At 37.8% G+C, this 15,418-nt stretch overlaps 1 protein-coding gene across 1 annotated transcript in view; it reads right to left on the bottom strand.

The window, feature by feature from the left end:
* The window catches only part of NAALADL2 (N-acetylated alpha-linked acidic dipeptidase like 2), a 913,415-nt gene that overhangs the window by 82,687 nt on the left and 815,310 nt on the right, over window positions 1-15,418 (bottom strand). The window lies entirely within an intron of this gene.

Raw genomic sequence — 15,418 nt, 5'->3', positions numbered from 1 at the left:
GCTTGGCAGAAACCTGTGTGTTTTATGACTGTTCTACAATCTCCTGAACAAATTTGTAACTGTCTTATTTTAAATAATGATTTTACTGCCTACTACTGTGGCCTCTCTTCAGAGGTTTATACTTCAAAATGTTTTAGTTTATTTCTATCCTTTGTTTTTCTTCTATGGCTGTATTTTTAAAAAACCCACTCAATTTCATTTTAAATTAAGAGTGAAATGTACTGGTCATACTCTAAAACTATATTTTTATATCAGACAGACATAGCCTTTTACTTTAATAGCATTTCACAGTACCTCAACTATGGATGAGCTTATCACAGTTTTAAAGGTGCTAACAATTGCACAATCACAGCTTAGATTTCACTGATTTATAGTGACAAGAAAAAGGATGATTTATGTTCTGCATAACACAGTGGTTAAAAGCAGAATAGAAGATTATTTTGGGGGAAAAATGAATGTTACTTAATGTCATCTTGAAAATATCTTGTGGCACACTAAAGAGAAGAAAAGAAATTGCCAATATGATTACAGTCAGGGGAAACAGCAGTCCTTTATTATCCTACATTTTCTGTTCTTTATGCTGAATCACAATGAATCATCTCAGCTGATTATTTAAAGAAGTTAAACAAACAAAAAGGTAGAGAAAGAAGTGTGGGAGCTAGTACACTGCTGATATTCAAATAATCTAACATTGATTCTACAATGCATAAATAAAAAGATATTATTTTAAAAATGCAATATGCCAGAAGACAGTGGATAATTATGTCCAAACTAAATACAATAGAAATCCTTTTTGCAAAGACGCCAAAGTAGCATGTTTAGGAGAATCAGGTTGGCCACTTTTAAAAACATAGGTAACACATTCTAAAGATTATCTCGTATTCTAAATATTATCCAGTGATCTAGGTAGCCAAGGCAAGGGGAAATCTAGCAAGACTCTCAATATATTGCATACAATGGGTTCTCCCAACAGTGTCTGTCTGCCTAGCACAGAAATTGAACCAGGGGCTCTATTATGGCTTTCAGATGTGCCACTGTATTATGTTTGCAACTACATGATCTGGTTATTGGCTGCTTTGGAAGAATGAGCACAAGCTTGCTTTCTTTTTTTTTTTTTAAGATAAGGACTTAAAAAAATAATTTATGTATTTTTTTCTGTGTTGGGGCTTCATTGCTGTGCACGGGCTTTGTCTAGTTGCGGCAAGCGGGGGCTACTCTTCGTTGTGGTGGGTGGGCTTCTCATTGCAGTGACTTGTCTTTGTTGTGTAGCATGGGCTCTGGGTGCACAGGCTTCAGTAGTTGTGGCATGTGGGCTCAGTAGTTGTGGCTCACGGGCTCTAGAGCGCAGGCTCAGTAGTTGTGGCACACGGGCTTAGTTGCTCCATGGCACGTGGGGTCTTCCTGGACCAGGGCTCGAACCCGTGTCCCCTGCATTGATAGGAGGGTTCTTAACCACTGTGCCACCAGGGAAGTCCCAAGCTTTCTTAAATGAATTAAACTAAAATGTGGTTTATTTTTTATCACTCTCTTCCTGAGGCAGAAAGCTGGAGTTTTATATTTAATAACACATGTGAGTTTAATTATGTTTTGGCTAAACCAAGAAACTGAAAAAGGAACGGTTTTAATACAATTAATCAACATGAGGGAAAGGGTACTTTATGCTCTATTACAAGCCATGATTAAAAGTATCTTTTAAAAAAAATCTGACTTTGTTAAGTGTTGCCAGTGAGGCAACACTCATAGTGCAATGGATTGTAGCGCTATCCTGCCATGGGCACAGGGATTTATCTGAAAACTACACTTAGAGGAAAAAAAAAATTCACAATGCAATAGCTTCAAGATGGTGGAGGAGTAAGATGTGGAGATCACCTTTCTCCCCACAAATACATCAAAAATACATGTACATGAGGAACAGCTCCTACAGAACACCTACTGAATGCTGGCAGAAGACCTCAGACTTCCCAAAATGCAAGAAACTGCCCACATACCTGGGTAGCGCAAAAGAAAAAAGAATAAACAGAGACAAAAGAATGGGGACGGGACCTGCACTACTGGGAGGGAGCTGTGAAGGAGGGAAAGTTTCCACACACTAGGAAGCCCCTTCACTGGCGGAGACAGCAGGTGGGTGGGGGGGAAGCTTTGGAGCCATGGAGGAGAGCGCAGCAATAGGGGTGCGGAGGTCAAAGCGGAGAGATTCCCGAACAGAGGATGCGTGCCAAACAGCACTCACCAGCCCGAGAAGCTTGTCCGCTCACCCACCGGGGCAGGCGGGGCTGCGAGCTGAGACTTGGGCTTTGGAGGTCAGATCCTAGGGAAAGGACTGAGGTTGGCTGCGTAAACTCAGCCTGAGGGGGTTAGTGCGCCACAGCTAGCCAGAAGGGAGTCTGGGAAAAAGTCTGGACCTGCCTAAGAGGCAAGAGACAATTATTTTGGGGTGTGTGAGGAGAGGGGATTCAGAGCACCACCTAAACAAGCTCCAGAGACAGGTGAGAGCCGCGGCTATCAGCGCGGACACCAGAGACGGGCATGAGATGCTAAGGCAGCTGCTGCAGCCACCAAGAAGCCTATATGCAAGCACAGGTCACTATCCACACCTCCCCTCCCGGGAGCCTATGAAGCCCACAACTGCCAGGGTCCAGTGATGCAGGGACAACTTCCCTGAGAGAAAACACACCACGTCTCAGGCTGGTGCAACGTCAAGCCAGCTTCTGCCACCACAGGCTCGCCTGTCATTCTATATCCCTATCTCCCCCTGGCCGGAGTGAGCCAGTGCCCCATAATCAGCTGCTACTTTAACCCCCTCCTGTCTGGGAGGGGAACAGACACCCTCAGGTGACCTACACACAGAGGCGGGGCCAAATCTAAAGCTGAACCACAGGAGCTGTGTGAACAAAGAAGAGAAATGCAAATTTCTGCATGCAGCCTCAGGAGCAGTGGATTAAATCTCCACAAACAAATTGATGTACCCTGAATCCGTGGAATACCTGAATAGACAACAAATAATCCCAAAATTGAGGCAGAGGACTTGGGGAGCAAATGTAGACTTGGGCTTTGCTTTCTGCATCTAACTTGTTTTTGGTTTGATGTTTATCTTAGTTTAGTATTTACAGCTTATTATTACTGGTAGATTTTTTATTGACTTTCCCTTTTTTATATATATATAAAATATATATATTGTTTTTTTCCTGTTCTCCTTTTGTGAGTGTGTATGCTTCTTTTGTGTGATTTTGCCTGTATATATTTCCTTTTAGCCCATTTGTCCTAGGGTTCTGTCTGTCCTTTTTTTTTTTTTTTAAGTATAGTTTTTAGCACTTGTTATCATTAGTGGATTTGTTTTTTGGTTTGGTTGCTCTCTTTCTTTCATATTACTTTTTTATTTTAATAACTTTATTTTATTCTGTCTTTTCTTTCCTTCTCTTTCTTTCGCTCCTTCCTTTCTTTCTTTTCTTTTTCTTTCTAGCTTCCTCCCTCCCTCCCTCCCTCCCCCCCTTTCTCTCTTTCTTTCTCCCTTTTCTTCTGAGCCATGTGGTTGACAAGGGTCTCGGTGCTCCGGCTAGGTATCAGGCCTGAGCCTCTGAGGTAGGAGAGCCGATTTCAGGACATTGGTCGATCGGAGATCTCCTGACCCCACACAGTACAAAACAGAGAAAGTTCTCTCAGGGATCTCCATCTCAATGCTAAGACCCAGCTCCACTCAACGACCAGTAAGCTAAAGTGCTGGACACCCTATGCCAAACAACTAGCAAGACAGGAACACAACACCACCCATTTGCAGAGAGGCTACCTAAAATCATAATAAATTCACAGACACACAAAAACACACCACAGGAGGCGGTCCTGCCCAACAGAAAGACAAGATCCAGCCTTATCCATCTGTGTTCTGATGGAAACCTACACAACCCACTGAACGAACCTTACCCACTGGGGGCAGACACCAAAAACAATGGGAACTATGAACCTGCAGCCTGCAAAAAGAAAAACACAAACACAGTAAGTTAAGTAAAATGAGAAGACAGAGAAACACAGCAGATGAAGGAGCAAGGTAAAAACCCACCAGACCAAACAAATGAAGAGGAAATAGGCAGTCTACCTGAAAAAGAATTCATAGTAATGATAGTCAAGATGATCCAAAATCTTGGAAATAAAATGGAGAAAATACAAGAAATGTTTAATAAGGACCTAAAAGAACTAAAGAGCAAACAAACAGTGATGAACAACACAATAAATGAAATTAAAAATTCTCTTCAAGGAATCAATAGCAAAATAACTGAGGCAAAAGAAAAGATATGTGACCTGGGAGTTAAAATAGTGGAAATAATTACCTCAGAGCAGAATAAAGAAAAAGAATGAAAAAAATTGAAGACAGTCTCAGAGACTTCTGGGACAATATTAAATGCACAAACATTCGAATTATAGGGGTCCCAGAAGCAGAAGAGAAAAAAAAGGTACTGAGAAAATTTTGAAGAGATTATAGTTGAAAATTTCCCTAATATGGGAAAGGAAATAGTCAATCACCTCCAGGAAGAGCAGAGAGTCCCACACAGGATAAATCCAAGGAGAAACACGCCAAGACACATATTAATCAAACTATCAAAAATTAAATACAAACAAAAAATATTAAAAGCAGCAAGGGAAAAGCAACAAATAACATACAAGGGAATCCCCATAAGGTTAACAGCTGATCGTTCAGCAAAAGCTCTGCAAGCCAGGAGGGAGTGTCAGTACATATTTAAAGTGATGAAAAAAACCTACAACGAATATTACAACCCAGCAAGGATCTCATTCAGATACGACGGACAAATTAAAACCTTTACAGACAAGCAAAAGCTATGAGAATTCAGCACCACCAAACCAGCTTCACAAAAAATGCTAAAGGAACTTTTCTAGGCAGGAAGCACAAGAAAAGGAAAACAACTATAGTAACAAACACAAAACAATTAAGAAAATGGTAATAGGAACACACATATCAATAATTACCTTAAATGTAAATGGATTAAATGCTCCCACCAAAAGACACAGACTGGCTGAATGGACACAAAAACAAGACCCGTATATATGCTGTCTAGAAGAGACCCACTTCAGACTTAGGGACACATACAGAGTGAAAGTGAGGGGATGCAAAGAGATATTCCATGCAAATGAAAATCAAAAGAAAGCTGGAATAGCAATTCTCATATCAGACAAAATAGACTTTAAAATAAAGATGATTACAAGAGACAAAGAAACACACTACATAATGATCAAGGGAATAATCCAAGAAGAAGATATAACAATTTTAAATATTTATGCACCCAACATAGGAGCACCTCAATACATAAGGCAAGTGCTAACAGCCATAAAAGGGGAAATCGACAGTAAGAAAATCACAGTAGGGAACTTTAACAACCTATTTTCACCAATGGACAGATCATCTAAAATGAAAATAAATAAGGAAACACAAGCTTTAAATGATACATTAAACAAGATGGAATTAATAGATATTTATAGGACATTCCATCCAAAGACCACAGAATACACTTCCTTCTCAAGTGCTCATGGAACATTCTCCAGGACAGATTATATTTTGGGTCACAAATCAAGCTTCGGTAAATTTAAGAAAATTGAAATCACATCAAGTATCTTTTCCAACCACAACGTTATGAGACTAGATATCAATTACAGGAAAAATTTGAGAAAAATAAAAACACCTGAGGCTAAACAATACACTCCTAAATAACCAAGAGATCACTGAAGAATTGAAAGAGGTAATCAAAAAATATGTAGAAACCAATGACAATGAAATCACGAGGACCCAAAACTATGGGATGAAGCAAAAACAGTTTTAATAGGGAAGTTTATAGCAATACAATCCTACCTCAAGAAATAAGAAACATCTCAAATAAACAACCTAATCTTACACCTAAAGGAATTCGAGAAAGCAGAACAAAAAAACCCCAAACTTAGCAGAAGGAATGAAATCATAGAGATCAGATCAGAAATAAATGAAGGAAACGACAGCTAGGATCAATAAAACTGAAAGTTGGTTCGTTGAGAAGATAAACAAAATTGATAAACCACTAGCCAGACTTATCAAGGTAAAAAGGGCGAAGACTCAAATCAGTAGAATAAGAGTGAAAAAAGAGAAGTAACAACTGACACTGCAGAAATACAAAGGATCATGAACGATTACTAAAAGCAACTACATGCCAATAAAATGGACAACCTGGAAGAAATGGACAAATTCTCAGAATGCACAACCTTCTGAGACTGAACCAGGAAGAAACAGAAAATATGAACAGGGCAATCACACGCACTGAAATTGAAACTGTGATTAAAAATCTTCCAACAAACAAAAGCCCAGGACCAGATGGCTTCACAGGTGAATTCTATCAAACATTTAGAGAAAAGCTAACACCTTTCCTTCTCAAACTCTTACAAAATGTAGTAGAGGGAGGAACACTCCCAAAATCATTCTATGAGGCCACCATCACCTTGATACCAAAACCAGAAAAAGATGTCACAAAGAAAGAAAACTACAGGCCAAAATAACTGATGAACATAGATTCAAAAATCCTCAACAAAATACTAGCAAACAGAATCCAACAGCACATTAAAAGGATCATACACCATGATCAAGTGGGCTTTATCCCAGAAATGCAAGGATTCTTCAATATATGCAAATCAATCAGTGTGATACGCCATATTAACAAATTGAAGGAGAAAAACCATATGATCATCTTAATAGATGCAGAGAAAGCTTTTGAGAAAATTCAACACCAATTTATGATAAAAAACCCTCCAAAAAGTAGGCATAGAGGGAACTTTCCTCAACATAATAAAGGCCATATATGACAAACACACAGCCAACATCGTCCTCAATGGTGAAAAACTGAAATCATTTCCAGTAAGATGAGGAAAAAGACAAGTTTGCCCACTCTCAGCATTATTATTCAACATAGTTTTGGAAGTTTTAGCCACAGCAATCAGAGAAGAGAAAGAAATTAAAGGAATCCACATCGGAAAAGACGAAGTAAACCTCTCACTGTTTGCAGATGACATGATACTATACATAGAGAATCCTAAATATGCTACCAGAAAATTACTAGAGCTAATCAATGAATTTGGTAAAGTAGCAGGAAACAAAATTAATGCACAGAAATCTCTAGCATTCCTATACACTAATGATGAAAAATCTGAAAGTGAAATTAAAAAACACTCCCATTTACCATTGCAACAAAAAGAACAAAATATCTAGGAATAAACCTACCTAAGGAGACAAAAGACCTGTATGCAGAAAATTATAAGACACTGATGAAAGAAATTAAAGATGATACAAATAGATGGAGAGATATACCATGTTCTTGGATTGGAAGAATCAATATTGTGAAAATGACTACTACCCAAAGCAATCTACAGATTCAATGCAATCCCAATCAAACTACCACTGGCATTTTTCACAGAAATAGAACAAAAAAATTCACAATTTGTATGGAAACACAAAAGACCCCGAATAGCTAAAGCAATCTTGAGGAAAAAAAAAAAAAAAAAAAAAGGAGCTGGTGGAATCAGGCTCCCTGACTTCAGACTATACTACAAAGCTACAGTAATCAAGACAGTGGTACTGGCACACAAACAGAAATACAGATCAATGGAACAGGATAGAAAGCCCAGAGATAAACCTACAGACATATAGTCATCTTATTTTAATAAAGGAGGCAAGAATATACAATGGAGAAAAGACAGCCTCTTCAATAAGTGATGCTGGGAAAACTGGACAGCTACATGTAAAAGAATGAAATTAGAACACTCCCTAACACCATGCACAAAAATAAACTCAAAATGGATTAAGGACCTAAATGTAAGGCCAGACACCATCAAACTCTTAGAGGAAAACATAGGCAGAACAGTGTATGACATAAATCACAGCAAGATCCTTTTTGACCCACCTCCTAGAGAAATGGAAATAAAAACAAAAATAAACAAATGGGACCTAATGAAACTTCAAAGCTTTTGCACAGCAAAGGAAACCATAAACAAGACGAAAAGACAACCCTCAGAATGGGAGAAAATATTTGCAAATGAATCAACTGACAAAGGATTTATATCCAAAATATACAGGCAGCTCAATATCAAAAAAACAAACAACCTAATCCAAAAATGGGCAGAAGACCTAAACAGACATTTCTCCAAGGAAGATATACAGATTTCCAACAAACACATGAAAGGATGGTGAACATCACTAATCATTAGAGAAAGGCAGATCAAAACTACAATGAGGCCGTTGTAGTTCTGACCTCACATCGGTCAGAATGGCCATCGTCAAAAAGTCCACAAGTAATAAATGCTGGAGAGGGTGTGGAGAAAATGGAATCCTCTTGCACTGCTGGTGGGAATGTAAATTGATACAGCCACTATGGAGAACTGTATTGAGGTTCCTTAAAATACTAAAAATAGAACTACCATATAACCCAGCAATCCCACTACTGGGCATATATCCTGAGAAAACCATAATTCAAAAAGATACATGTACCACAATGTTCATTGCAGCTCTATTTGCAATAGCCAGGACATGGAAGCAACCTAAGTGTCCATCAACAGATGAATGGATAAAGAAGATGTGGCACATATATACAACGGAATATTTCTCAACCATAAATAGAACCAAAATTGAGTTATTTGTGGTGAGGTGGATGGAACTAGAGTCTGTTATACAGAGTGAAGTAAGTCAGAAAGAGAAAAACAAATACCATACGCTAACACATACATATGGAATATACAAAAAAAGAAAAAAAGAAAAAATGGTTCTGAAGAACCTAGGGGCAGGACAGGAATAAAGACGCAGACATAGAGAATGGATTTGAGGATACAGGGAAGGGGAATTGTGCTGGGATGAAGTGAGAGAGTTGCATGGACCTATATACACTACCAAATATAAAATCGATAGGTAGTGGGAAGCAGCCACATAGCACAGGGAAATCAGCTCGGTGCTTTGTGTCCACCTAGAGTAGTGGGATAGGGAGGGTGGGAGGGCGACACAAGAGGGAGGAGATATGGGGATATATGTATACATATAGCTGATTCACTTTGTTTTACAGCAGAAACTAACACTCCATTGTAAAGCAATTATACTCCAATAAAGATTAAAAAAAAATAATAAAACAAACTTAATGTAAGCTTAAAAAAAAAAAAGCTCAAGAGGAACTTGATCCTGCCAACAACCAGGTAACTAAGTTGACTCTGCCCCAGCTGAGCCCTCAGATTTGTATTTCAATAAATTTTCAATAAATATGTTATTTTCAATAAATATATTCAATATAGACTTGTCTGAATACATCAACATCATTTACAAATTCATAAGAAAAAGACAGAAACTTCATGTAAAGTGATCAAAATTCTTATTGGTAAAATTGAAGAAAATGCTACAGCGACTTTGGAAATCTTTTTGGCAGTATCTGCTGAGGTTAGACATACACATACCCTACGATCCAGCAAGGGGTATGCACGTGCACTAAGAGATACATAGGAGATTGATCACAGCAGCATTGTTCATAATAACCTCAGCCTGAGAGCATGCCAACTGCACCTCACGGTAGAATTGATAACCAAACTGCAGTTTGTTCATACAATGGAAGACTGCACAGCAGTGGAAGCAAACTGCATCTCCATGCAACAACGTGTATGAACCTCACACTCATATGTAGGTCAAAGCTACGTTCAAAAGAATGCACATCATCATATCATTCCATCTTATAAAATGTAAAGTCTTCCTTTATAAGGGAAAAATTAGTCTTCAGTGTTCGGCAGTGTTTGCCTTTGGGAAGCAGAGCCAGGATGAGATTAGGAAGGGCTCAGGGAAGCTCTGGAATTTGGCTTTTCTTCTGTGTCTCGATCAATACAAGTGTTTGCAAGCTGAGAAAATTCACTGAGCTGGATGCTTAGGAGTTTCACAGTTTTCAGCACTTACTATAATTTAAAGTATTTTTGAGATTGTAACTATCATTATTTTTATCTGCGTTTCACCTGTCAAGACAACTGAAAAGTCTGAAATATTTCTCTTAGCATAAAAAGCATATGGAAACAACTCCGTGGTAATATCTCAGGCAGGCACATGCCCAAGATGACGTTAATATTTAAGCCTTAAGCTCATATAAGGCTGCACTGGTTATCTGAACCATTAAGACGCCTCAAGGAAGAGGACCATATCCTGAATGCTGTGGGGCCTCTGGTGTCCCAGCCCTGGTAGAAGGCAATCCCACATCTCAGGAGGAACGTACTTCTAGGGAGAAAGGATAAACAGAGAAGGACAAGCAGAGAGACAACTGGAAGACAGATGAAGAAAGTGCATATAAAAATTCTTACTAGCCTTCTGCCTCATTTTTTTTTATTGAAGTACAATTGCTATTCAATATTATATAAGTTACAGGTGTACAATATAGAGATTCACAATTTTTAAAAGCTATACTCCATTTATAGTTATTATAAAATATTGACTACGTTCCCTGTGTTGTACAATATACCCTTGTAGCTTATTTGTTACATAACAGGTTGTACCTCTTACTCCCATCCCCCCTCCCCTCTCCCCACTGGTAACCACTAGTTTGTTCTCTACATCTGTGAGTCTGGAAGATGGATGGTGGAAGAAATGTGCATATAAAAATTCAAAAGAAAAAATCATAATGCAATAGAGCATTATTATGATGAGAGACTAGTAAAAATGGTAAGTCATTAACATATTTCAATCAATGTAGTGACACGTGAAATGTAGACAGTGAAAGAAAACTTTAAACAGATTTGGATGAAGTACTCAGAGCAGGGAAGAAAACAATGATCACAAAGGAAAGCTGTATGAATAGCAACAAATTGTGAGATAGGAGTAAACAAAAGCAAAGAAAGTATAACTCTGAGGAAAACAAAAGGGACACCATGCTTAGGGTAAGAATTAAGGAACATTATGCAATGAAAATATGAGTTCAAAGAGAAATGGGGAGAAAGAAAAACTAGTTTCAGGAGACAAACACTGACATAGAGACAACCAGGTTTGTTGCAGACCCAGCTGTCTCACATCTTTCTTGGATGAGATGTGGAATATCAGTAAGTGAAATACAATCTTTAATATAGTTATGTAGTCAGAATCCGTACAAAAATACAATGGGGATTAAAACTGAGAATATTTTCAGGAATTTGTACCCAATAAATGGCTAATCTCTTATCAAATTTCTCCATCATTTTGGGCAAGCAATGTAAGACACTTCTCAGAGAATGCTTTTGAGTTTAAGTCCTTGTCACACAAAAAAGTTCCAGAAATGCCAGTTCAGACCACGAAAAATCTAGCATGGTTCAGAGTTCCCATGGGAACAAGATCTTTCCCTAGGACTGTTCGGATTTTAGATGGTCTGCTTTAGATTTCTCAGGGAGAGCACAGACCAGGTACCCAGGGCTCCCATCCTTTATTATCTATAGGCCAGTCCAGAGTTTGAATTGGCGGTCATTAAAACCAAGACTGGAGACAGATGGGCTGAGGACTAGACTCATGCAATTTATAAAGTGCACTCTTAATTTTGCAAACTTCGAAATTCATCTTACATTACTCAGAAAGAAGAAGAAAAAAAAAGGACATTAGATGGGCCCCCATCACTTGTGATTGTAGAAAAGAACCAAAGTGACACTTGAAAATATGACACTACAAATCTAACAGAAATCACAGCGCTTGCCTCAGTGGCATCATCACCTTGAAATACTATCCCTCCTCCTAAAATGAAGTGATTGACACTAATGAATTATCAAAGCTAATAAAAAAAAAGATCAAATCAGCATTGCCTGTTTTTTAAAGAACAGTGGGAAATGCTGTCAACAACCATTTGACATTTAGTGAGACAATCAGGAGGTGGCAACAAGCCACAGAGTTCGAAATTACGTTTCCTGCTGGGTCTGGTTGCACTAAATAAATGTGTACGTAGCATCAAATGAACATGACTTTTACTTTATTTGGTCATTTGTCGTTTTTACAATCATGCTAAATAATTACATCTAAAATTCTGGCAAAGAAAAATAGCAGATATTAAATTAAAAGCATCAGAATTATATAGTTGTTAATTATTTTGAAATGCTATTTTTGCATTGAAAAGTGGATAAAGTGAGAAACAGTAAACTTAGTAAGGTCATTAGTTCTCACTCCTTAGTCAGCTTCCAGGTTCAAGGGTGTGGTGATACTCTTGACACCTTCCCTTGCCCCCATAAACTCGTACCATTGCCTTGTATGTGCGTTTTTTGGACATACTTTTATTTGTCACAAATACATCTGAAGCATGTCAGTTATCTTATCAGTCACTATTTACACTATATCCCCATGCACCATGTATAAATATTCATTCTCTAACTATTATGTGCTTGGCATTGACCAAATATTAAGAGCCAAGGTCACTCAGTCAAAATGAGCTTTCAGGAACCAACCAATAAATCAACTCAAACAAATTATTCACTGGTAAATTATTCTTTTTTCTGGTCGTTGTGAGAATGATAGAGAATGGTCTGCTGCTACCATAAACTGTGTAATAAATAAACAAGATGGCTGGTTGTCAAGGGGTAAAAATTACACTGTTGAAAATGCAATTGGCTTTCAGAGACCTTCATACTTATACTCTCTGCAGTAAGGAGAAACAGTATTTTATAGTTCAGCCTTGAAGGTCTTTCTTTTTAAACTGTAATTGAGAATTTAAGACTAATCACCATTAACTGCCATAGCAAAATAAGAAAATATATCAACAATTAAAGCTTGTATTAAGCATTAAAATTATATGTTTCATTTAACATGCTACAGGAACACTATTTAGCTAATGAAGTCATCTAGCATTGTAGTTAAAACTGAAACTGAAATATTTATTTAGTTGTTGATAAGTGCTGTCCATTATTTACACATTAGTACATTAAAGTATTCTATTTTAAAAATAAGGTTAAAACCAAAGTAGTCAAAATAGAACAGGTAAAACAAATCACCTACAATTTAGCAAATATTTGAATAACCTTTTACTATAGTACAGATAATTCAAATAATTTTGAATCATGATAACTAAAATACAAAAATGTATAGCTTAAAGGTGACAACTCATATCCCCTTGATCAAATACTTATATGTAGGTCATGGTAAAAGAATAATTTTTGCCCATTTTGGGGGTTACTTTTTTTGTTGTTTTGCTTTGTCTTTTTAGTATGGGTACATCTCAAGTCTGGCCACATCTTTCAGAGTGAAAGTGACAGGAAGACCCAAGTAGTTTCACATCAAAAGAAACAAAACTCAAAAATAACTAACAACTAAAGAAGAAACGGTCCAATATTACAGCAAGAAGCCAAAATGCTCCTGGCTCATCCAACTGAGAACCTGGGATTCTGGGGAGAGGTTCATCTAGACTTTGCCATGTCTGGCCTGCAGTGGAAATCATTGTAGAACGACTGAGGTTTGTTTTTTTCCCCCTGTAATTACATGCTTTGAGATATAACTGTTAAAGAAAGGATTATTAATCTCATCTATTTTCAGACCGTTTTCTTTACCTTTTTGCCTTAACTGAAACCTGGCTCTCCCCTGTTGACATTTCTCCCACTGCAGCCCTCTCAGGCGGTAGCTCTTTTTTCTCCCACACCCTTTGTACCACTAGCCATAGAAGAACAATATGAGGTGTCTCTAAGTTGCTGCTCATTCTCTGAAGATTTTAGCTCCTGGCTCAGTCACTCTCTCTTAAAAAAATTACTCCTATCTTAGTTCTTGACAATATCAATATCCATGTAGACATAGTCTGGCCTCTCTTCTCCATAGCCTCTTTTCCTCTATTGATCAGCTACCATACTTCCATGGTCATACCTCAGCCCGTACACTGTCATTACCAATATCTGCACTCTTTACATGGTCAAATTTTCAATAATCCCATTTGCTGGTCTTTTCAGCTTATTTTTCCTTAATTCTTTGATTTCACCAATAAATAAAGTCTATCCATCCTCCTTTATTCATGTTCACCCTCTTTCCCTTTGCATCCTCGCGTTATTCTATACCCAGTTTAGATACATCAGTCCATCGCTATGAATGCTGCTTTGCAGACACTCTCATTTTTCCTTACCTTATCTAGTTCATTGCCCTCTCCCAGCAAAACCTAGCTCTGATTAAATCCAACTCTGCCTGCTTTATGCCTGAATCCCGAGCTGAAAGCTGGAAAAAGATACACAATTATGTTGAATTATCTCATGTAAAATATATTTCTTTTGAGAACTTAACGTTGCCCAAAAGACTAATCCCATTTTCATAGTTCATTCACTCTACCACCTTCTCAAACAACTATTTTATTGTGTTTTACAATCTAAGGAGACTTGCAAAGAGCTCCCAGCACCACATCTACCCATGTGCCATATGCTCTGCCTTCCTTCACATTTTTATGGGTGGACAACCACATTCATAACTAAGGCAACGTCCTCCACCTTATGCAGCTTCTAGTCAAAGAAATCATTCCAGCAATTCTCCTTTCACTCTTCTAAATCAAATCTTCACTCTCCATCCGATCATTCTCATCAAAATAAAAACATGCTAACCATGCTCAACTCCATGCTTTCCATCTACCATCACCTGTCCCCAATTTATCAACTCCCATTCTCTTTTGAACCCCTCTAATCAGACTGTTTCATATACCACTCTACTAAAATTGTTTTTGTTGAGCTCACCAATGACTTCCAAATTGCTAAATCCAGCAGTCAATTCTCAGTCCTAATTTTTCTTAACCTGTGGCGGTATTTGACGGAGTGAATCACTCCTTCCTCTTTGAAAGCGTTTATTCACTTGGCTTCAGGTTATCACATTCACTGAGTTTGTCTCTTACTCTTTGTCTGCTCCTTCTTAGTCTCCTCCTCTGATTCCCCTATTCCCAATTTCTAAATTCAGGAGTGCCCAGAAATCTTAAACCTTTTCTGTCCTCTATCCGCACTCAACCCCTCAGAAATCTCATTTGGGGCAGCTCTCAAATTTATATTCCCACACGAAATTTCTCCTCTGGATACAACAACAGTCAGTTCTGCTCTTTAACACTTATTTTGAAAATGCAAATTTATTCCAAAGTGATTGATATTAGGGAACAGTTAGAGCATAAAGCTAACTTAAAAATTGCTTTGACTTATGCAAATTTTGTTCTACCATGCATGTATGTTTCTCAGGAGAAGAGATTTTAATTTTGTTTTATTTGTTTATTTAGTGGCTGGGTTTTATATTTTTGTTTTTTTGGTCATATAAGTGTACATGGCATACAGTAGGCATACATAAGGCATACAGTAGGTGCTCAATATTTGTTAAATGAATGAGTAAATGGGTTCAAGAGATCCTGTAAAGTCTATGGGGGTTATATGCAAAGCTTTTTGTACAAGTGTAATTTTCTGAAGAGAGAGACCATACTTTTCTTTGGATTTTCAA

This window comes from Pseudorca crassidens, chromosome 5, assembly GCF_039906515.1.
Source record: "Pseudorca crassidens isolate mPseCra1 chromosome 5, mPseCra1.hap1, whole genome shotgun sequence".
NCBI classification, from domain to species: Eukaryota; Metazoa; Chordata; class Mammalia; order Artiodactyla; family Delphinidae; genus Pseudorca; species Pseudorca crassidens.
This window is presented reverse-complemented; position numbering and strand designations above follow the sequence as displayed.